At 39.1% G+C, this 22,307-nt stretch overlaps 1 protein-coding gene across 1 annotated transcript in view; it reads left to right on the forward strand.

Moving 5' to 3' along the window:
* The first annotated feature begins 9,011 nt into the window (after positions 1-9,011).
* Positions 9,012-22,307, forward strand: part of LOC105927332 (carbohydrate sulfotransferase 15) — a 33,999-nt gene continuing 20,703 nt past the window's right edge. Inside the window, exon 1 of the mRNA XM_012864034.3 lies at positions 9,012-9,200. The gene's annotated coding sequence lies outside the window, so the exon portion shown is untranslated. The remainder of the gene's footprint in view (positions 9,201-22,307) is intronic.

Below are 22,307 nucleotides of genomic sequence, written 5' to 3' on the forward strand. Positions count from 1 at the left end.
CTGACTTTTGTGTAGAGAGTGACTTGTGCAAGTTTCAGGCTCCATTTTGTGCCTATGCAAGCTTTATGAATGAAACCCTTGATCATTTTTACCTGCTCTCCATACTTTTTCATCCTCACTTCCCCTGTATATAAGGTGCCTGGTCATAATCTCATATTTTGCTACACCATGTTTGCTCTTTGTGATACAATGACACTCAAATATGTGTGAAACGCTTAGGTATAAATATGTTTTTTGTTTTTTTTGGAGTAACAGGAGTTCACACTGAAAAACACTGAAAAATGTGTTAGTGAAGGAAACTCTCACTTTAACAAACTTTAAGCAATGGCACTCATGATGGCCTCCAAAAACATCCATCCATCCATCCATTTTCTAATCCGCTTAGTCCCTCATGGGGTCGCGGGGGTTGCTGGTGCCTATCTACTGCATTCCTCCAAAAACATCTATAAAATAAATATTTCTAAAGTTTATTGAAATGTATATTTAACTTTTTAGAATACAGGCTTGAGTGAAATCGTGTTGAGGAATATTTCGTTAGTAATGAGTGACTTTTTTCACCTGTGCTACCGATATGATAACACAGCCCCAATCCCCTTGGTCACTATTGCGATATTTACTTAGAGAATTGTTGTACTGTCTTTAAATCCTGAAGTTACTGTGACTTTAAACATTTTTGGAAAGCTCAGCTAATGATGATAAAGCTTTGTTAGTTTCTGTAAGGTCTAACTGACAATGTCATTTTTATTATTTTATTTAATATGGAACAGTGCATGAGTTCTAAGACCACGTGTAACTATGGCAGAGTTAGCCATGAAAGCTAATTTTCGTCTACAGCCCTGGGGCAAATGGAGGCACACCTGTGGATGTATTTTAAAACAACACATCATGGAAAAGTCTTCCATCCACTGCCTGTACTCACTTATCCATACAGGGCCACAAGGGGATGGTGCCTCCAGCACAGTGGCGTCTCTGGCATGATATGTTGAGTGGGGCACAAAAACTCAACGCCTATTAGTAGCAACTAAGAGTCACATCAATCCTTCAACAAGCCAGCAAGGACAACCAACACTAGATTGTGGCACACTATCTGGCAGAAAGTAAACACAACACGTGCATTTCTGGTATTTTGATTGGACGATCCGAACTTGGGGCCAAAGGATTTGTGCCCCACGGGCATCCACTGAGAGCGTGTTCATTATTTAAATTAACGTTGGTGGGCCGGCCCCAATTTCAAAACGCCTCAAGAGGATTTAGCCTACTGAGCTTGTTAGTATTCAGGCAGACTTAGATATATAGACACAAATGTTTCCAACAGAACGTTATTGGTAAGGGAACCAGTCTTTTTTACATTACCCTATAAAGAACGATCATGTCCCACTGATTATTGTGAACATAGAGCTCCACAGTGACATCTGATGGGGTCAGAAGGGGAATATCGGAAAAATTGGGCTCATTGTCCTGCCATGTGAACCAGCCTTTACTGTATCACTTGTGAACTGGAAAACATTTAGGTAATCCTAAATGACATAAAGGTTAAAGTTCAGTCTGATTTAATGTCAGACACTTAGAAAAAAAAAGAGATGTTTGTTAACATCTGGGTAAATTTAAAAAAAAAATCTTTATAATTTTTTTTTCAAATTATCTAGAAAAGTATTCTTTTAAATGTAGTTATAGTAATACTAATTCTGACGCAAAGCAGAGGACGGTTGTTTCTGCGAAGTCCATTAATTTTAGATAATACACAGCTTGAAGGGCATTATCCCGCTTATACCATGGTCATTTAGGAAATAAATATAAATCAATTACTTTAAAGTTTTTTTCCACTGTTTTTCACAAGAAGCCGCACATGGCAGCCCACTGCTCCCCAAGGGTGATGGGTTAAAAGCAGAGAACAAATTTCGTTGTAATGTATGTTTCAATGACAATAAAGATGATATTACTATTATATATATATATATATATATATATATATATATATATATATATATATATATATATATATATATATATATATATATATATATAGTACAGAAATGTGGGGATAATGAAAAGTATTTATAATAATTAAATAAATAAGTTTGGACCATAATTATAATAATTTATAATACCTGCTGAAAGGTTGTTGTTGACAAAAGGTACTTTTAATCTGACAACCGAGCCTGTATGCTATAAGGCATCTTTTACATGTAGTGCATGCCTATACATGACAGTGATAGATAAAATAGCAACTCACAGCTTTCCTCTTCAGATGGATTTCACTCAGTTGTCATGGAAACACAACCTCCATGATTGCAACCTGACCAACAAATAATGATAAAAGATCCTGTAAATCCCACATACAGACCAGCATAAATGCATACACACAACATTAAGTAGTAACTGATTTGAACTAATTGGCCTCTGTGGGTGCAGGCAGCAGCGCAGAAGGTGGCCCCATCACAATGAATCGTCCTACAAACCAAGATGGCAGCAGTTCAGATATTTGCCCCTATGCCTCTGCCGCACATTTAAAACTCCATTTTGTTTTCTCGTTACTTTACAGTATGTGGGCTGTATTGTCCTGCCTTATGAGATTTTTAAAAATGCCAATTTCAGTGAATACGTGCCAATTTTGCTCTTTAATATTACTTAGCCTTTTGTGGACCGCTTATAACAATAGCCGTCATTTTGTAAAACTTTTGAATATTTTAATCTCTGCTTTTTTTTGTCTCTGTCTTTCAAAAAACTCTCCCTGGAAGATCTCTAAAGGAAGCTGAGGTTTTCCTTCTCATCATGTCAGTCCTTGCCAGCAGCATTTTATCAACTTATATTGCTTTTTGAATGAAGGGGTGTAATGTAGACAGATTAAAGAACATGAATAAATTTAAGATGAAAGCTAATCTTTGAGACTGTTGAAGACTTCCTGTTGACATCTCTGTGCGAAGTTTGTGGCTGTGTTGCTCAAACGTTGCTGGGGAGCAGCGGGGAAGCAGGAGATAAAACTGACTTCTGATGGTGTGCTGGGCAGCCATGGAAAGCGTCTAAATGGGCTCAGCTTTGAACGAGGGATGCAAGCTAAGATCTACAGGATCTGTGGGTCAGATAAGGTGAGCAACTTCAATGATTTGCATGCTCAGTGTTTGTTTTTCTTTTTCTTTAGAAAAATCACAGCAGCAGCTGTTAAACTCCTTAAAGTTAAATGCAAATTCTTCTGACTACAAATGCTTCTTATTATTGCCTGCAGGCTGTCATCATTTTAGCAATTCAAAGAAATTAGAACCACATGAAGTAATTTTAAATAAGGTATACCATTCACATTCCTGTGTTATGATGACGTCGTACAGAAGTTCTCCAAATGCATAGTCAGTCAAAATTAGATATTAATAATTTCAAAACTGTTTCCACTTTCAGTGTGACATATGTCCAGTACTGTTAAACTGAATTATAACACTGATCAGTGAACTAAAATAGAGCTACTGTTAACTGGTTGCACAGGTGTGCGTGCCGTTAAACAATGCATTTGTTTAATTTTCCTTTTTAACCAGTTGCAACATGTAGTCTTGTTGAGTACACACCCAACATCAATTGTTGAGAATCTGACTAATCTTAAATAAGCTTTGACTGTTCTACTGGGGTTTTCTTAACATGTGCTTATTTGCATGTTGGAGCTAAAGCTGCAGTTTGCAGAGAGATTACAATGGATTAAAAATCTCATAATGCAGAGGCGTCAGACAGGAGAAGGGTCCAAAATGGAAGAAAAATAAACTTCCACATTGTCCTTAAATACCATACAAAGGCCTATTTTATCTTTTAAATCTGAACACCGTACCTGCAGCAAAGCATGGTAGTGACGGCATCTTGAGCTGAGGTTGCTTGTTTAAGATGGAGATGGTTTCTCTCCAGGAGGGTGAAATTAGCAGCAATTCCAAATACCAATTAAGTTTGGACCACAAAAACCTTCAGGTGTATTCTGGAAAGCTAAAGATGAAGAGGGATTATATTGTTTGGAATCACAGTGAGACAAAACATCCGCCCAAATCAGCAAGACGATAGCTCCACGGGAAGGAAGTTGAGTCCTGAGTTCAGAGCTAAATCTGGCAGGAGATCTGTCAAGTCACCTCAATAGGCCAAGAAATGTTCTCACTGTTTGACAGGCAGATATTATCAATTCATTATTGAGTATGTGAATAGACTGCTAAAGAAGACTGAATCCTGTTTGTTTTTTCAATCAAAAAGTGCATAAAACAAAGAGTTTATATACAGATGTGGACATTAAAGTATCTTTTTCTGCTTTTATATTTTAATCTAAAAATAAGTTTGTTTTTCTGCTGAAGTACACAGAATTTATGTCTCATTAAAGGTGTTTTAACAGGCGTACTTAAGCCTTTCTTTTGTAAGCTGTTTTGTCAAGTCAAGACAGACTTTTTCAAACCATCTTTGCCCAACCTTATTGACGTTTTTTTATCCATTATGTACAGCATAATTTTATTAGTGCAATTACGGCTCAAGGGTTGAAAAGTGTCTGTTACAGGAAGCATCGTGGGAGAATAAAATATGATTTATTTCTGTACAAGTAGACTGAAGCAGGAGTAAAATATGAGTTAGAGACTTGAGAGCGAGTCTCTTTTTTCCGGGGGGGAATCTTTGGAAGATTTCCCAGTTTAGGGTTTGCACAAGAAAGTCTGGAAAATGCATGTCCTCTGTGTGTGAATGATGTCTTCAATTAATCTGCGGCAGGCCGTGCTATTTAAGCTGGTCCGATCCATGTTTCCCTTTCCCTCACAAACCTTTTGACTTCATGTGTTGTAATCTGTGGATGCTGGCCAAGGCGGACACGCTTGTGATTACATGAGCGCTGGCAAAGAGGTTGAGCAGTGGATAAAAGCAGATTTTCCAAGGAAGAGGCTTGAGTCAGTGGGTAAAATGAAGGGAGATTCCAGATGCTTGAAAAAAAATTGGCAAAATTGCTCCACAACTCCGCGTTATTACTATGGTCAGCTTGGACTACCTTTTACTGCTGTTCTGAGCCTACTGTCAAGAAAGAGGTAGCGGTGGTTTCAGCATCCCATTACCATTGGGCAAATCTTTTCATTTTTTTTAAATTTTTATTTATTGCACTTTTATTTAACCAGGAAAGTCACCATTGAGATTAACAATCTGTTTTTCAAGGGAGACTTGGCAAACAACGAGGAATGAAAACTAATACAAAAGTTAGAAAACATTGCATGTAAAACATGTTATATAAATAGCATCCACAAAGACTATTTAAATAAATGAAAGCTGTAAAATGTTACATCAGACAGAATTAAAAACATTGAACATTTAAAGAAGTAATCTCTAAAACCACTGATTGAGCTTTAAAATCACTCAGGGACATCAAGGTGTCAAGCTGCAAGATATTTTGTGTGTGCTTGGTGCTCTTTTGTATTACAATTTCACACAAATAGATTGGAAGAGGACCTAGAATTGCCTTTTATATATAAAAGTACCAATGATGGAGCCTGCGGGTAGTCGAAGAAGGCCATCCAACCCATGAAAATAACTTGCAATGATGGGTGAAATTGTGGCAGTTCATTAAAAATCTTAGGGCAGAATGATAAACTGTGTCAATACTTTGAATACAGTGGGCAGAAGCACACATATACAAATGGTCACCATAATCCAACACAGACAAAAATGTGGCAGCAACGATTGCTTTTTTCACAGAACATTCTGACATGTCCTGCCGTCGCAGCCGAGAAGCTAACATCTTTCAGTCCGTGATTGAACTTTCTCCCAGTGTCTCTTTCTCCACAACATTACCAGGAGGCTTGCGTCACACACCTTATTGGATACAAAGGTCATCGATGCTAATAAGACAGAGGAGCATAAAGAGTTCAGTCGTCTGCTAATAACACAGAGAGCAAGTTGTCAATGACACGGTGTGTGAAAGTCAAGAACCGTGGGGCTGAAAGCCTGTAGTCCCACGTTCAAACTATTCAGGCATCCAGAACGGTGAGTCCACCAGCATGTTGAAATCTATCAGGCGATCAACAGTGACCTGTTCCAAAGGTTGGACTTGGGAGTGCTTCTTCAACAAAATAGGTGTCTCGACAGTTTTTATCACATGATAAATAATATTACCTCTCGATTATTTGGTCTCTTCATAACACCTAAAAGCTTCCAGACTGAAGATCCAGGTGAAAGGACCAGCAACAATCACAAAACTTAAAACTATAGTTGGTGATCCTGTTCAGAAAGACTTTTTGTAATACAGGGTATAATGGTTCTTTTATACTGAAAGTAATACACTATGTATTCACAAAAAGGAGGTTAATACAATTGTTTCCTGTGGGAGCTGCAGGCCTGTAAAAAATGGATTTGTCATAACTTTATTCCTGCTTTCATTCCCCTCGGTCCTTTGGGTTCGGGGGGTATCAGCATATCTATTGGTGGTCCCACATGCCAATCATTCTGATGTGCTCACGTAGCGCCAGTGTCCGTGCTCGTTCCTTCACAGTTTCCGCTTGCTGGCTTCGCATGCACACTTCTAGTGTTTATGTAACCGGTTAGGTTAGCGGTTAGCCATTCATTGTAGTCCGCTGCTCTCACCGTAGACTTTGAACATGGCTGAGAGTTTGCGTTCATGAGAAGAAGAGGAAGGATTCAGTAGAAGGTAATAAGACCAGAGTGGATTTGGGAGATTTTTAAGACTTGATCCTCCTGAAGGGCAGAAGAGCGAGGTCAGTCGGTCTTGCGCATGCGGAGTTCTTCAAAAAGGAACTTGGGGAAACTACCGGAAAATGTGAAAGGAAAATAAAGTCGAATGAGCATACCTAAATATACCTATATTTGAGCTCAATGACTTTCTGGAGCAAAGTACCATGTGCTGAAAACCAAACATCTGGTATGGCTGGAAAAAAACTCTGGATTAAATGCATTTGTGAAAAATGTAAAAAAAAACATCCACGCAGATGAAAGTCAGTTCATTGACTGTTAACTCCTGGTTGTGCATCTCCCAGAGAAGCAAAACTGGGATATTAATCGATTTACCAGGAACTGACAGTAACTCATGCTCTCATGCGCATGGATACGCTCCAAAGGGAAGCCAGTTTATTTGAACATGACTTGTCTTTATTTAGCAGCAGCAGCTTCTTTTCACATGTCAGGAAGGAGCCATCTCCCCTCTATAAAAGCTGCAAATGGTCGGCGCTCTAAAGATTAATATGGTGACTGCTCCGCATGTTTCATTTCACCTTTCTTTTTTTTCTGTTTACTCCCTGCAAGAACCAGATGTCATGAAAATGGAGTCTTCTCAAGACAAGAGACATAATTTCTTTCCTGTAAAGAAGAGGAAATGTGTCACCGACTTAAGAGGCCCGTATTATGTAGGATGTGCACTCAAAGGTTTAATTTCTTCAAGGCAGCATTTTTTCCCTGTGTTAAATCTTTTTTTTTTTTTTTTTTTTTTGCTGACAAGACAGAAATGTATTTATTATTGCTTCTCTTTAGCATAACACTCATTTAGCATAACAATCTTTAGCATAACAATTCATGGCAAATGTCAAAAATAAGATGCAGATCAGTCAGGGCATGGGGATAATACTTTATAAAAAATGATATATGTGATTTAAAGAAAAATCTGAAAGTGAGATTTATTGCAACAAGATGTAGGAATTTCCCTATAGGTGTGAACAATGGTCTAAGTTTTAGAAAATCAGTTGTGTGTGTGAATAAGTAGTGAATTAACAAAACAAAGCAGCAAATCTCCTTCTCATTTAGGCCTAGACCCTGTCATTTACACTTTCCCACTTTCACTTCTTTTGTAGAAGAAATTTCTTTGGATCGCCTTCATATGGTGTGAGTGCTGAAAACTAATGGGAAATCATATCTCTGCTCTTTAATAACATGTGTCAACATTTCCAGTCCCGATAAATTATAGAAAGATAAACAGGCTCTGCAAAATGTCAGATTACACGAGCTGTCGTTAGCAATAAATCAGAAGAAGACATGTATGCAAATCTGGTGAATGTTGCACTTTTTAAGGTTACCTCCAAAAAGTCTCTAAACAAAAACCCTGAATTAGCTTTTTTTTTTTAAATAAATAAAAATACACCGGGAGGATGGGTGAATGGTTTGGGCAGAACATTGTCCAAACCATTTTATATCTTACTGCCCTTTTCCCGGTTTATCCTGGCTCTTACATGTTCCTCAGGTAAGCAACGTCCATGTAATTTTGAGCAGAGCGATTCTTTAGATCAAACAACCTTTTCAGTTGCTCTGTTGTCAAGTTTGCATGCTTACAAGCCCATTTTTGGCACTTTGTGGGCACCCAAATACATCAAACCTTAACATATTTACCTATTTAAGCTGCAACAGCTCTTCTGTCGCACAGTCCAGCGAGCCTTGTCCCCATTTGTCTTTCATTCTCAGTTTTGGAGGAAATCTGACCCAGTTATCTAACCATCCCAATTTGCTTCTCATCAAACTCGCTGAAATTCTTTTTCCTGCTTCTGATATAATAACTGAGAACAAAATGTTCCCTTGATGGCTAATAATTCCCACACAACCTTAAGGGGCGCCAAAATGACTGATGGTTGATTGATGCATCTGTTCATTTTTGTTTGAAACCGAAGTCTTTTAAAGCCGTGGGAGGGTATGCATCATTGCAGGGAGTTAAGTGTCTTTATCAGAGTTAAAGCAGCTGATGAAGTCTGATAAGGAGCTCACCAAACATCTCCTAAGGAGAGAGCGTCTCCCCAGCTAAATAAACTTCACTAAGCAGCTTTTACTCATCCAGTACTTTTAAACATGAGTGAACGTTTCTCTTTAATTTTGTGCGTATTTACTTGAGATGTCGGCCAAAATGAGCCTAGAAGAAGCCAGATGCAGCGTTATTCAACTGATCTTCGGACAAAATGAGTGCATCTGAAACATCGCAGCCATCCACTGAAAGCGTTTTCAGATTATTATTAGATGTTCCGCTTGTTCTTCCTACACTGCTCCATGCGCGCCTCCTCCCCGCTCTCCCCGCCTCCCCTCCGCGCTGCGCGCAGCTGAGCTCAGAGCGCGCAGCAGTCTGGATGGAGACGCTCCTGACGGCGGTGCCTTCCGTTGCCGTCTGGCAACACCAACACGGATCACACTGAGGATACTGGGACTGTATCTGTACCTTCATGTCAAATCGGTTTGATCAAGTTAATCGGAGGAGATCAGATGGATGAAATTGACTCAACTCCATTGTGAGTATTCTAAATCACAAAAAAATTAATATTTCTATATTTGTTGTCAACTTAAGTTTCTTTAAATACCATTTAGGTTAGGGTTAGTTCCTTAGTTCTTTTTAAAATATATTTATGTTTTTGTTTTAGTTATTTAAATAATTTCAACAAAAGATTTGTTCATGTTTTTGCTGACTATTAAGCTGACATTTCATTCCTTCACACCCAATGCTGCAAACTGAGCGAAATAGCACAAAGTTAAGCGCTACTTCTGCTTTCAGAGGTAAACATACATGTCTCCTGTTTTGTTTAAAACCAAGTCTTGTTTGAATTGCTTGGAGCTCTGAACACCAGCTGGAGAATATCTCTGTGACATTTCTCTTGGGAGTAGACTTGCTGGAGTCCTATACACAAACAGCACTGTGTTATGAGTCAAACATAAGCAGTGGACATTTGTGCACATGAATCTAAAGTCCAGGGTTGGGCATTACCCATATCTAACATTGTTAAGCTGTACCAAAAAAAAAAGACACAAAGAACAACCTAGACAGATTCTTGGTATGTCATCAAATCTGCCTTAGGGTATTTTAAGGTGTTATAGTAGATTTTTAGCATTTCTTTCTTCCACTAGAGATGAAAACAACTGTCGTTTTTCATTACAATTGCATTGTGGAAACAGTGATCTAGGCAAACAAAAAGACGTAAGCACTTATACAAAAGGTTCTCAAGTTAACGTAAAGTTAAACAAGCAAACATCACCGCTTTAAAGTCCCAACCCCAAATTGACTTTGTTTAGCTAATAATCTGTTTCTTTTAATGCTGTCTAAATGTTTTGGTCATTATTCTTGACAAATTACTGGATATTTGTTGAAATCCTGATTTTGTGTCTAAAACCATCTGTGTCGCTCCCTCCTAAGGGCTAAGGAGTATCTTGAATTGTATTTCAAATCAGTGTTGCCATTGGTTCAAATGATGTTGTGATGTCACCCAGAGAAATTGACATCAGTAGCTCTTCTCATGGCTTATAAAATTATGTACACATTATATATATATATATATATATATATATATATATATATATATATATATATATATATATATATATATATATATATATATATATATATATATATATATATGTGTGTGTGTGTGTGTGTGTGTGTGTGTGTGTATAATTGTACAAACCATGAGAAGAGCTACTGATGTCAATTTCTCTGGGTGACATCACAACATCATTTGAACCAATGGCAACACTGATTTGAAATTCAATGCGAGATACTCCTTAATCGTAAATGTATAGTTCTGGATGCCTGCACATTGATCCATCCTCTACTATATTACATTGGATACAATGGCTTTAGGCATCGCTGAGTCAGCTCCTTGAGCTACAGGCTCAGACCGATAACGCCCAGCTCCGTTGGGCTCCATAAGGTCTCCCTCAACCTCCAGTGACAAAAAGGCTTGAAATATCCTCCACCTCAAAAGCTCAATCTGTGGCAAAACCACCTGATGTTGCTCTGTTCACTCCATGTTTCAACATGTCAATTTCCCTCATCCTGACCATAACCCGAGCCTGCCTAACCCTCACCCCATCACTCATCCCCACACATAGCTGACAACAGTCTGTTGCTAGCTAATACTTTGGTGGTATTTTTCAAATTTTTCTAGGGGTGGGGTTATGTCTTTACATGGGGGTGATGTTACACTTTAAATGGTTTCTACCAACAATCACTATACAGACTACAGGCCTCATCAGGTTTGAGCAGGGGAAACAACTCATACATTTAATGCCAATCCAAAGTGTGCAAATAAAAGGTATTTATATTGCTTGAATTCTGAAATTACAGAATATCCCTAATTTCCCAAGCGTTTTTCTTCCAGAAGTCAGCCTTCAAGCTTTGGCTTAAGCAGCATCCTTCCACTCGTCAGCGGGTTGCATTCTATAAAGTTAATTTAATTACAGACTCTCCCCAGTAGTCAGTCAGCATGGATTTTGATTTATTTTACCTGTTTGTCCTTGTGTCTCTGCCATATAATCTATATTTTGCCACATCTTCCCCGTGATTTGCAGTTTGCCACAGTCTGCACCAGTCGACATTTGGTGGGGGCAGTAGGCACGAGTTTCTGGCGCAAAGATCTTTTAGTGTGTGAGGGGAACCAGAACTCAGTTGCAGTCAGTCAAACATGTTTCAATATTTTCAATTGAATCAGGAGACCATCTGGTTGTGTCAACTACACACTGAAGAATCTGCAAACACGGGTCTTCAACAACCAATGAATGAACAAGGGTTGAGGCAACAATTACATTTTTAAGTTTTATTTGACTAAAATGTACACAATTTAGTGCATAGCTGTGGGACAAAACAAACGATTTGTAGCATTATCGTCAAACCGTGACTGTTTTAAACTCTCTGTAGTCACTCTACAAAACACCAGATGTCAATATTGAGCAAATAATAAGGGTACATAGTAGTGTTGCCAGATTGGGAAGGTTGCTGCCCAACTGAACATGTTGGGCTGGAAGAAATAGCTTTGGGCTGGTTGCTAAAATTCGTCCTGCTTTTGAAAAATATTGGTGGGTTTTTGGAAAGTGTGTCACTGCAAAATGAAATTGGTGAAAGTCAACTGTAAACGCCCCAAATGGGGTTAAGAGTGCAACTAAGCTGTTGGCCTAAAGACCTTTACTGTTAAGCTTTATCTCAACGTTGAGAGACAGCATCACACTGAAGTGGATAAAATACAAAGGATGGCTTGTAGCACGTAATGTAATGGAGAAATGGGAGCAAGACCGTGTGCATTGAAACACAGGCGCCCCCCCCCCCAAAAAAAAAAACAAAAAACAAAACAACAAACAATATTCCTTAATTTAAGAGCAGGCAAACATACTATGAGTCCATACCACTACTACTACTACTACTACTACTACTACTAGAGGGAGAGAAAGAGAGAGAGAGAGCCCTTACCATTTCAAAGTAAGTCAGATTTACAATTCACACGGATATTGATGTTCAATCTCTGAGTTGGTTGTTCTTTTGCCTGGTAGCATACTTTGTGGAGAGCCTTTCTGAATAACCCTTTTTTTCTTTATTTTGGTGCAGTAATGTTTTAGTGCAGCTGCTTATGGCATTTTCTGCATCATGCGTGCAATAATTTAATGCTTTTGACATGAATTTAAACAGAGGCTGAGATTTGGGTGGGTTTTTAGTGAGATGGGCGGGTTTTACAATGTGTTCAGTCAGATCTGGCAACCCTGAGCAGTAATGGCAAGACGAAGAGCCGGCAGGAAGTGCAGTCTCTCTACAGGAAACTTTATGCAACACATTGAAATTTATCCCAGCATGCCCATTATTTTTGTTATTCTTTTTATTGTATTACTGCCTAACTCTCCTAAAGTCCAGTAGTTATTATTCTGGTTGTTTTCTTTTCAAATCAAGCTTCATTGTCAGTAATGTTCTTTATTGAGTCATAAACAAAAATAAATACAGTTTCTCTGGGAGCTTGAGTTTTAAATGGATCAAAATACATAAAACGGAAAACAAGTGCAACACCAAAAAGTGCTCAATCTTAAGATAACTTAACTTCTTTCTTGTTTAGGATAAAAGCCGTTTAGTAGTTTGGTGGTTCTGGTTCTAGTTTTTATGTAGCAGTACTGTTTGTCCAATGGCAAGCATTTTGAAAGTTCACTAAGAGGGTGTGAAGAGTCTGGCAATGATAGTTTTCTAGCCCATTAGTAGGGACACTCAAAAGACCTTCTCAGATCTCCTGCAGGGCCCTCATATGTGCTGGAATTCCTGACTAGTGACATGCTGCCTCTGTTGGGCCATGTGTCATGATCTCAGGGGTGTTTATCAACCAGATGAGGTCAGATGAGATTTCTACTTGGAGGAATCTAATGTCATCTGCTCACTGTACGCTGTAGTTGCTGTTGACAAGGGTGTGGGTGTGTGTGTAGGTGTGTGTGTGTGCAGGTTGTAAGCGCTGCAGATTGATGATGATCTTTATCATTTTGTCCAGGTTGAGGACCAGGTTACAACATCAGTACTCTAGTTATTTATGAAGATAGGATTCCTTTAATGTCATTGGACAGAGCATACAAAACAGAAACCAGGTATGGATTACAAATGTTATCCAGGTAAGAAGAAAAAGACATCGTAAAAGTACAGTTCCATAAGTTAAAGGGATTTCATCACATTGCACAGACGCAGAGGACTTCCCTTCCTCCCAACCCAACCCACAACCATGTGCAGGGGAATAATGCAACAGGAGAAGGGATTGTTTCCAAAAGGAAAGAAAAATAACAAATCAGGTCACGGTGTCAAGTTATTTCACCACCAGTATTAGATTGTTGCATAGTTGCATAGTTTCCTGCATTATTTCACAACATAGTGTTATTCCATGTGTTAAGTCTGACTTCATCCCTGTACATTCATTTATCCCCCAGAGTGGGGGTGTCCAAACTCTTTGTCACATGGGCCAAAATTGTCAAGGCAAAAGTACTTAAAAGTAAAAAAATATATAATAAAAAAATATATTGTGAATCTATTTACCTTCTCCACAAAATATTTTAATTTTACACATTTGTACCATTTACTTTTGGAAAGGAATGTGTAAATCAATCTAGATCGAAAACTTAAACATTTATTTTATTCACTTTTGCTTATTAAAATATGTTTATCCAGTTTGCAAATTATTTTGATCTCAACTGGGACAAAAGTTTTATTCTCAGGAGAATGAACAGGATTTGGGTCGTTTTTTTTCTTTGAAAACGCCTGCTCTATTTAGTCAATTTTAATAAATGAATTTACAGCAAATTTTCGTGTGCAACATTAGTGTTTGAGTAAAAATCATTAGATAGATGTAATCCTTATTTACCATGAAATTATGAAAATGTAAAAAGTGGGGTTATTAAAAGACAGAACCTTTATGTTGTGCCTCACATTTTCATGTGTAAGATTTTAACTGGTCTGTAATGAATTTGACCAAAGTTTATGTAAAAAGTCTCCATCTGCATCAACCATCTGTGCTGGTGGGCCAAATCATTCTTGAATTGCAGTTTGGGGCCCACATAAAGCCAGTCTACGGGCCGTAAATGGCCCATGGGCCGCACTTTGGACACCCAAGACAAGTCAAGGCAAGTTTATTTGTATAGCACATTTCAGAAACAAGACAATTCAAACCTGCTTTACAGCTTTTGGTTAACATATGAAAATTGTTTTAGTTCTTCTTAAATGTTATAGTACACATTATGTTTTAGGTACATCAGTCCTTGAATTGAATCATGCATGTCAGACAAAAAAAAAAGACCAATCTATTCTAGTTTAGAAGTATCCTATTAAATATGAGCCATATCTTCTTGTGCTTTTACTGTCTGACAATTCGGTCTCTTTCTCCTTTTCTATTAAAAGGCTGAGCTAAGACCTTGACAGGTAGGCAAGAGACCTTAAGACAATCCTGCCCTTCTGGACTTTCAGTGCAGCCTCTAAATCACTCAGGTTGCTTTTTACTGTCAGCTTGACAAGGAAACAGTCGAGGCATAGTGTAATGGAACAGAGAGACACATCCAATGGGACAAGTTACAGCATCTCTCCACAGTCTCTAAGTCTTCACACACCTAAGCTAAACCTAAGCTTCACCTTGCCCTGCAGCCTGTTTAGTCAGCTGGGTGGAGGACTTTTAGACAGAATTTATGGAAGAAGTGCCTACGCTTAAAAAAACGGTCAAAGCAATGCTTTTCTTGGCAGGGCCTGGTGTAGAAATGCTTATGTAATGGCGGAGCTATGATAAGAAAAGGAATAAGTTGTACCACATTAGATTGTTTAGAGTGAGTCCACCCCACATGGAAGCAAGAGATTACGTGTAAACAACATTCATTAGGTGCTGGTATGTGGGAGGAAAGCTTGTTTCAGAAATATGGCAACATCCCAGGGCTTCCATTTTAAGACAGCAACTTTATACCAAACATGACAAATAGCCTTTATGTAGCTTCATCTAATTTTAGACATGACCACAGCTTGTTTTAGAAAGATTACGTGTTATTAAATAACCATCTATATCTTTCACTGTAGTTATTAACCTCTTTTTGTTTGACACATTTTTCATCACAGGGAAGTGTCTGTTAGGTACACTTTTCTGTTTTTTCCTTATCCTTTTTTCCCTCCTAATGCTGTGAATGCCGCTGTAGCGCAACTGCTTCTGACTTGTCCAGTCATGCACACCATCGTGCCTTTGGATGGACCAATTTGTACTTTTGCAGTTTACGTTAGTTTGTACCTGACATTTTTGGTTACGATAATTACCTGACTACTAAAGGGCATTTTGTATTTACTATGCAAGAGTTAGTTTCATTTGACAGCTGAACCTCCAAAGTAATTTCCTATAAGCTACTCATAAGCTTCTTACAATAAACAAAGATACAGCAACTCCCTCTCTGAACTGTCAGAGGCTGTTCATAAATCACTATTGAGGTCAGCCAGCTCCTGCGCATATGCAAACTTTCCAAAACCAAGCCATCATTGTGCTTTATGTGCTCCCTGTGCATGTGTGAGTTCTTTCCAGGTACCCTGGCTTCCTCCCATGGTCTAAAAACATGACTGTCAGGTTAACTATCTGAATTGTCCTTTTCTGTGTGTGTGTGTGTGTGTGTGTGTGTGTGTGTGTGTGTGTGTGTGTGTGTGTGTGTGTGTGCGTGCGTGGTTGTTTGGTCTGTGATTGACTGGCTAACAGGGTGTTCCCTGCCTTTTGCCCAATGATTAGCCCTCTGTGACCCTGCATGGATAAGCTGGTATAGATGGACGGATGGATAAAATGTGTGGCATTTGATTTCTCATCTGTTTTGTTTTATTTTTAAGGGTCACCATCTTTGTGCCAGTAAAATGTTCTTTCTTGTTGCACTTAGCTGCACCCCAATGGATGTTTGGTAATGGCACAAAACTATTATTGCCCTAACCTGCAGGCCAGCTAGTCACTCAGACTGCATATCATTGCTACATCATATCCCCAAGCTGCTTGTGAGCTAGTATGAGGCTGTTACTGCTTTCCTTGGTATCACGGAGGTGTACCAGGTGTGGCTTGACTTTAACCCGTTTGTGTCATCTTGGTGCTTGTAAAAAACGACCACGATGGAAAAAGGCATCCAGACTTGAAGCACTTGACAAAGAGGCCGTTGTGTACTGCAAGGAAACACCATGTTATGACTTAAAAAAATTATAAAAAATGTATATTGAATGGGAAGAAGGCGATAGGAAAGATTTAGGATTCGTCAGCGTTCATAGTCTGTCAGATTTCATATGAGTTTAATGGCTCAACTACGGATTGCAATACAAATCAGTGGAGATACCAGTCAAGCAAATTCTCAGAAAACAACAAAAAATGAATAAATGATAAACGAGATTGGAATGGTTTTTATGATTATGTATCCTCATCATTCACCAAAACTACCAACAGAAATACACTGATGTGCAATGTATAGTGCACTTGAATGATTTAAGTTATTTAATGTTTAATCAAATAACCGTTGGTCTGTCAAGTATTATCCTGTAAATAGCAGCCCAATTTGGCAATGTTATAAGGACAATAGATGAAAGAGTGATTGGTGCTCTGGCATTATCAAACAGCAAACTCCGCTGCTCTCACTGTATAGTTTGAACATGGATGAGAGTCGCAAGAAGTGAACCGCATTCATGTTCATGAGAAGAAGAGGAAGGCCTCAGTAGAAAGAAAGAAAACCAGAGTGAATTTGGGAGATTTATTTTACGCGATCCCCCAGAAGAGCGTAAGAGCAAGATAAGTCAGTCTTGCGCATGTGCAGTTATTAAAAAAAGGGACTTGGGGAAACTTCCTATGAAAAAAATAAATAAATCGGCAACTCTACCATTACCGAAACATCATTAGTTTAAGTTTGTCGTCCCACATTACTTTACCTGCCTTTACTATGCCACTGCAATGTACTTTTCTTGTTCTATTCAGGTACAGCATTCTGAATTGTCTTATCACTATACAAATAACTTGCCTTGCCAGTTAACCTGAGTAAATAAGCAGAGCAGACTTGCTGCTACAAGTCTCGTAGTAACGGGTACATTTACAATATTGTATCATTGCTAAGGAAGCAAAGAGGCTTAAACTGCAACAAGTAATTTCTTCCTGGACTGGACTGATCTGATGCTAAAAGAGAGATGTCCTTTAGTATGGAGACGTGTAGCTCTTGAAGAAAAGAAATAACTAACCACGGTTCAAGTATTTAGCTCAAACTTGGTTATTTATGGGATAGAATTGCACAGTCAAGAAAAGAGGACAACTCCAACCCTTTCTGCAGATTAAGCTCTTGTTTTTACCTTTGTGTTTTTTTTATTCAAAATATGTTTTGCTCAATTGAAGAATTAACAGCAATTAAGACCATCAATAACCTGACAAGCCAGATTGATAATGTGTGGCACTCTCCTTTCTGCACATTATCAATCTGGGACTGCTCCCATCGAATCCGTTCGGGGAAAGGAGAGAAATTCAGCCGAACATTCTGATCTGATTGGATGAAGCGACACCTACTGCTCGCCTACCAAAGGTTGATTTTAGTCAGTCACGGTATCAAATTAAATTGTCACAAGAAGGTGCGCTTATTTGGATAATGACGCTTGATACGTGGATTTTGACAAAGCAGATGTGATAGCATCAGCTACGCGTGCGTCCTCCTGTGCTGCCATATTTATTTTGATTCGGTGGTGGGCTCAGCACATCTTGCCTTCCTCACAGCTGTATGTCCTGCCTTGAACTATAATACTGCAACGTAATTGGCCAACTCGTTTTGGGTTGGTACACGAATGGTTGAGGCGGGAGCGGGATAAAATGGATTCTTGTGTGTTTGTGAATGCACAAATACCACATGAATTCAGCTTGCAGATAAGGTTAGATCAATATTCAGCATATATTGTAGATTTACAGTATTCAAACAGTAAACATTTAACAAGGGTAAGTATTGCTGTTGTAACTCATTACTACCTCTACATTCCCTTGTTAATGTAATTTTTGTCTTGCCCTATGACAGTAATATTTCTGCTCATTTACAGCACCTCCAATAGTCTTGTTCCTGAAAAGTGCTATAAAAATAATCTTGCCTTGCCTGTCAATATCAGTGTTGTCACTGAACTGTTTCTTGCAACTTTTGTAACCAGGAGCAAAAATCTAAATAACTAAAGTAATTTTGTTTCTCGACAACTTTTTTTTTTGTGTGTGCATCAAAGTGGTATCAGATTAACAAATGTAAATCCTAGTGATGAGTGAGAGATGCTATGGTGAGGATTTGTGTTCCTGGAGGGTTTACATTAAGAGTGATGCTTGAAGGATTTTAGATCTTCAGAGTGAGTGAACAGTGCCGGAGTGATGAAGAGAACAGACAGGTAGATGAAAGCTGGAGATGTTACAGTTGCAGTGGACAAAGTGGTGATGTGGATGCGGTTCAGGAGAGATCTGTCACAGGGAGGGCTGAACATTTAATCCAGGGCTGGAACTGGAACTGCGAACTGTAACTGAGCATAAAGAGCACGGAAGTAGATAAACATTGAAGGTTTTTCCAGGATATGACAAAAAGTCTCAGAATAAATTTATGAGAACACAGGGCACTTGACTGTAAGGCTGATCATCAGATGCAGAGTGACCGTCCTGCAGCTCCTTACGAAAACAAACTTTTGCATATACAACATGATCTTTATGTGGGTTGGCAGGGGACACGATGTGTAGAGCGGACGCGTTAGAAAAGGAAGAGTCAGGAACAGCCATAACAACAGCCATGTTTGTTGTTATTAGTGAAAATAAAGCACATACGGATTATAGAGGTGTCCAACAGGGGCAAGATGAGACAAGAAAATCCAGAAAAAGAAAGTGATCAAAATATAGGCAAGGTACATAAGGAACGCTGAACAGCTACTCACTCACTGATTTTCAAAAATCTGGCACAGACTGACTGTGGAACTACAACATATAAAGGTTGCAGAGCAGGGGAATGGAGTGAAGCTGATTGGGCTACTGCAGGAGGGGACACACAGGTGCAACAGGTGATCCTGATTGAAGAAGCAATGGGAGAGAACCAACTGGGCAAGAACATGACAATCTTGTCTCTGTGTGGACGAGGCTTTAAATACCCAGTAGTCGGATGGGGGAAACTGCAGACGGGTGAGCAGTCTACAGCAGGCCAGCCATGTTATTCAGGGAGAAGACTCACACAAACACAAATCTACACTTACAATCAGGATCATGACACAGATCAGCCTGGCTGCTATGTTACTTTTAGAAATGTTGAAACCTTCTGCCTTACATTTGCCATACCTCTCACATGACTTTGCATATGTGCACCCGGCATTTAATAAGCTTCTGCTCTAATATCACAGCAGAAAACTATTAAGAACATTGTTCACTCTTACAGTATCAATGCTGTCCACATTGGTATAAATGTACTTACTCTGGCACAGCAAATGGTTCAAAATAAAAGTGAAACTGAATGCATAAATTAATTTCACATTATTTTGATTAACAATCTAAATTGTATTCCCACACCGTGAATTGATCCTAAAATAAATCGAAAAAGTAACCATAAAATTTGGCTGTAGTGTCATGGAAGAAAATAGCATGCACTAACATTTGTCAAAGCCACACTCGTGATCCTAATAAACATTCTCTATTCAGAAAGGGAGCACTTCAAAAGTGAAATACATATTTCAAAAATCTGAATGAATTTGAAGCTCTTCATATCCCAATGTCAGGATGGCCCTTAGCGGCTGGTTTAAACAGGAGGCTTAAGGCAGAGAAAAGGTGCAGACGAACTGGGTGTTTATTCAGCAACATTGAAAAATACAGGTAGAAAACGGGTTTCACAGGTCACCCATGGTCACAGCAGCAGCTACATCAACACTGTTAACCGGCAGCCTTTTATAGCCCACTGTCCGTTCCCATTAACAGATCTACCATGAAACAGGAGAAACAAACATATAAACACTAAAAAACACACATTGTTGCTAAAACATTACATTTTATTTAACATTATCTATTACCAAACATCTCAAACCTTTCTATATCTAGATTTAAATCTATAATATTAAACACTAAAGTGCACAATTTACTTTCCCCCTTAAATTCATAATGGACTCTTCTGGAACATTTCAAATGTGCTCAGGCCCCTGGGGAATCTTTTAGCCTGAACACCCTGCAGAGGAAGAAACAGAGGTAAGTAATTTGTACAACAATACATTGGAAAATAATCTCACACTATTTTGAAGATTAGTCAGTAATACCGGTACTTTATCCATTGTTTGGTTTGTTAACAGGACAGCTCATCATCAGTACCAGCTGCGAAGAAGCTGCCTGTAAAAACTCAAACCAAAAATAAAATACTTTAATCTCTCTGTGTAAATTGTTCTTTCAAAAGATTCAAAGTGTGCCAGAATAAGTAATGAAGATCTTCATTACACCCAATATTCCCATAATTTCATCAATTTTAAATTTGTGAATTATGAAGGTATTTAATTTGTAATTCTGAATTAATTTTGACACCTGGTTCATTAACCTTTTGCTCACCCCCCCCCCCCCCCCCCCCAAAAAAAAAAGCTTTAAGAGAAATTGCTTCACATAGGACAGACTAGCTTTGTTTACATGCCCAAAATTTCACAATCGGATTGAAATGTATTCGCATTAAAAACAATTTAATGCACTGTTTATATGGGCACACAATTAATCCGATCATTCAAAATAGAACCACTCTGACATGCACAGTTATCAAATTTCCCTAAATAAGAAAACTCACAGAAGAAAATGTATTTCTGTCTTTGCTGACCATAAAAAAGTAGCAAACAAAGCAGTAGTGACCAACTAAGTTCGTTTGTCTTCTGAGTGGCTAGGCACCAAGTTCTAATTATGGTTGAACCGTTGCTGAATAAATGATCATTTTGATCTCTTTTAATATTTCTAAAAGAGAGGGAGCTCCTGTCATGATCTCGGCACTGATGCCTGGTCTGTTCACCCGTTGTACACACCTGCTTAGCTCCGCCCAGTTCCTCATTACCACTCATCTGATCCACCTGCATTAGTGTCTATATAACCAGCCTTAGACCAGTCATCAGTGCCAGATTATTTCAGGCCATCCAGTGAGACTTATTTCCAGCGTTCTGTTTGTTCTGACTTCCTGATCCTGACCTGTCTGCTTTTCGACTTCTGAGCCTGCCTGTTCCCGTCTGATTCCGTTTGCCTGACCTGTCTTCTGACTGCTGCCTGACCTGACTACATGCCTGATGTCTGCCTGCGTGTGAAACGACTGGATCCGTTTCCTGACAACCGAGGCTGCCTGTCCTCTTCCAGCCTGTCAGCTGCACTGTGTACCGAACCTGGAACTGTGACCCGACTCTGTTCTGGATTGTCCTTTGGCACCTCACCGGACCTCTGACCTCCTGACTCTGACCACCGACCACGTCCCCGACCCCTGGTTTGGCTTTGCTCTTCTGCTCATCCTGCCCACGTTCGTCCTCACGGTTCTGACCTTCTGCCTGACCTCCGATACACCAGCGCCTGGGACTCTCTGAGCGGCGACCGCCAGCTGGAACCTACCTCTATTCCTGAACCCGGACTGGACATTAAGACCAGGTTAGTGACCCGCACGTTCGTGATTAATCACTCCCAGATCAACGAGGTCGCTAACCTGTTGTCTCCACCTGCAGAGGTTCCTGCTGTAGACTCCGACGCCACCCGCTCCGTTTCAGTTCTTAATAAACTGTTTAAACCTAACTGTTTGTCTGCCTTGAATACTGGGTCGACCTGTTTTGAGCCTAACAGCCCCCCGACATAAAGCACCCCTTTCCTTCGGAATAAAATTTCATTTTAATTGAGCTTAATCTGATCACAATATTCTGACTGCCGTTTTTTTATATGACACATTTTTATTCCGAATGGGCCTTTATTTCAATTACTTTTGTCCATGTAAACGTAGCTAATCTTAGTGTATTATAACCCAAGGTAGCATGAAAAAGAAACAGGACTGCCCATCATTCTACACTGCCCACCCAGACTGACACAATATCTTCCTTATGCATTAAGACTCACCCAACATTTTCCTTTACACTCAGTTAATGTTTCCTTTTAAAGTTATACTAAAGC

The sequence above is a fragment of the Fundulus heteroclitus genome, chromosome 22, assembly GCF_011125445.2.
Source record: "Fundulus heteroclitus isolate FHET01 chromosome 22, MU-UCD_Fhet_4.1, whole genome shotgun sequence".
Classification (NCBI taxonomy): Eukaryota; Metazoa; Chordata; class Actinopteri; order Cyprinodontiformes; family Fundulidae; genus Fundulus; species Fundulus heteroclitus.